This window comes from Galeopterus variegatus, unplaced genomic scaffold, assembly GCF_000696425.1.
Source record: "Galeopterus variegatus unplaced genomic scaffold, G_variegatus-3.0.2 Scaffold8091, whole genome shotgun sequence".
Classification (NCBI taxonomy): Eukaryota; Metazoa; Chordata; class Mammalia; order Dermoptera; family Cynocephalidae; genus Galeopterus; species Galeopterus variegatus.
In genome coordinates, this window is record NW_007734202.1 from 19,552 (window position 1) to 22,080 (window position 2,529).

A 2,529-nucleotide genomic window follows, 5' to 3' on the forward strand; every position below is an offset into this window, starting at 1 on the left:
TATGCTTAATGGTTATTTCTTTTTCTTCCTTCCACCTACCCTTCCAGGTGCCTCTAAAACCTTACAACCATGTGTGATTCCCACCGTCAGGGGCTGGAGAAATGGGGGAGTGCAGGTGGGCTTGATGAGGACAGAGAAACTTGGGGTACCATAAACAGAATGAAGTGTCCCCAGGAATGTCTTTATGGACGATCTGAAGCAACAAAGCCAACTTCACAAGAGATTTCTTTTCCTCAATCATAGGAGAGCCACCTGGACCTTCAGCGGGAGTAAAACTCCCTTTACAGCAACCAGTGTGCACACATGACTCAAGGACCACATGAGCAACCTCTCTCCAAAGCCTTAGCACTTGGAAACGACTCCACAGCAGGGCAGAGGGGATCTTGAATTGATGGAGATTGTGTTTCCAGCAGCAAAATAATAGAGAATAATCAAAATAGAAATTTAATGGGGTTATAGAAAAATAAAGTTTTATTTCTTATACATTTGAAAGACCTCAAATATGTTTTTTAAAAAAGAATCACAAAAAAATCATCATTCATACATTTACATAAGAAATTCCCACTGTTCTTAAGAAGAAAGTGAAAATGCATCCAAAATTCCATTAAATTAGCATAATTTTAAGTTAACTTCTAAAAATGCAATTTGGAAGACACTACCTGTTCCAATATTTCCAAGTCACAGGCCATCAGTTCCTCCTTCCTGGTTGGTCACCCACAAGCATCACGTGCATAAATATCCCCAACAAGCCAAGATGAAGCTAACTGGTTCCAGAGGTTACCCAGCACGTATGAACAAGGACCTCGCAATGGCAGGATCTCTAGATGGTCTTTCTGGGAAAATTCCTCCTTCTCTTCCCCTTGCATGTGCTGACCCAACTCTGTAAGTCCCCCTTAGCCCCTTCCCTCCACCTTTTATCAGAGGCTGGCTTCTACCGGTCGCATCTTCCTCCTTAATGGAGCAGAGTTGCCTCTTGCTGGGAGCAAGCAAGTAAAGGAGGGGTCATAGAACCCAAATTCAAAAGAAGGGTCCGGAAAAGATGCTCAACACCACTAATCATTAGGGAAATGCAAAGCAAAACCGTAATGAGAAAACACTTCACACCTCCTAGGATGGCTATTATTAAAAAAAAAAAAAGTGACGAAATTGGAACCCTTGTGCAGTGTTGGTGTGAATGCAGAATGGTGCAGCCCCATGTGGAATACCCTGTGATCCAGGAATTCTACTTCTGGGTATGTTCCCAAAAGAAATGAAAGCAAGGACTCAAACAGGTATTCGTACATCCACATTCATAGCAACATGATCTGCAATAGCCAAAAGGCAGGAGCAACCCAAGTTTTCATCCAGGGATAGATGGATAAACAAAATGTGGTATATACAACAATGGAATATTATTCAGCCTTAAAAAGGAATGAAATTCTGACACATGCTACAACATGGGTGAACCTTAGAGACATTACGCTAAATGAAAAAGTCAGTCCCAAATGAACAAATATTGTATGACTCCGTTTACACGAGGTGCGTAGAGTGGCCAAACTTCATAGAGACAGAAGGTGAAACGCTCACGTCCAGGGGCTGGGGGAGCGGGAACGCGGACTCACTGTGTGCGGGGCTGGGGAAGACGAAAAGCTTCTGGAGATGGATGGCGGTGATGGCTGCACAGCCACGAGTGGACTGAGTGCCACTGAACTGAGCACTTAAAAAGGGTGAAAACGGTGAGAAAAGAAGAACAAGGGAGAGAGGGAGAAGGAGGAGGAGGAGGAGGATTCCCCGCAGGTAAAACAGGATTGGAACGTGGATCACACAGAACCGGACTCACTGTGTGGAGAACCGAGCGGATTGGCCCGTTCTGTGCGTGAAGGAGACGACAGAAGGTCCCGGGGGAGCTCTTGGGACGGGGCTGCGCGGAAGGACAGCGACGCCCCGGAGCGCTTTTCTCCCACGTGCTCCCTCGCAGACGCTGAGGCAGCCGAGACGTCCGCGGGTTAAACCCAGAAGTCGGGGACAGGGCGGGACCTTCAGTGGCCATCTCAATGTTAATGGCGTATCTCTCCTGCCACTCCCTGCAGAAAGCCCTTTCTGATGTCCCCTAGGCCGTGCGTTCTCAACGGAGGCCACATCCCCCAAAGGGCGTGCAAACTGGTCCTCAGGAGGTGGCGGAAACCTTACTTTTTGTGTATAAAGCACAGACACACGTCCAGGACACACACTGACACAAGGTCAGGAACATTCGATGGGGCTGGGAGGTGATTGGGGGGAAACGTCTAAGGCGGGGGCAATACCCCCCCCCCAAGAAAAAACCAAAACTACCGCCCTAAAGTTTGGCGCCTGAACGGATGTGACTCTCGGCCCTTTACCTACACGGCCCGGTTGTCCTTTCACAGGAACGTTCGCCGTATTTTGTCTGTGCGACCCTCATCCCCTTCGCAAGCTCTCCCCGAGGGACCGCGGGCTGCAGGCGGTGGCACGTCGGGCGGGTCACGGTCCCCCGGCAGTGCGCGCGCGGCACGCAGCCATTGCTGGGAGAAT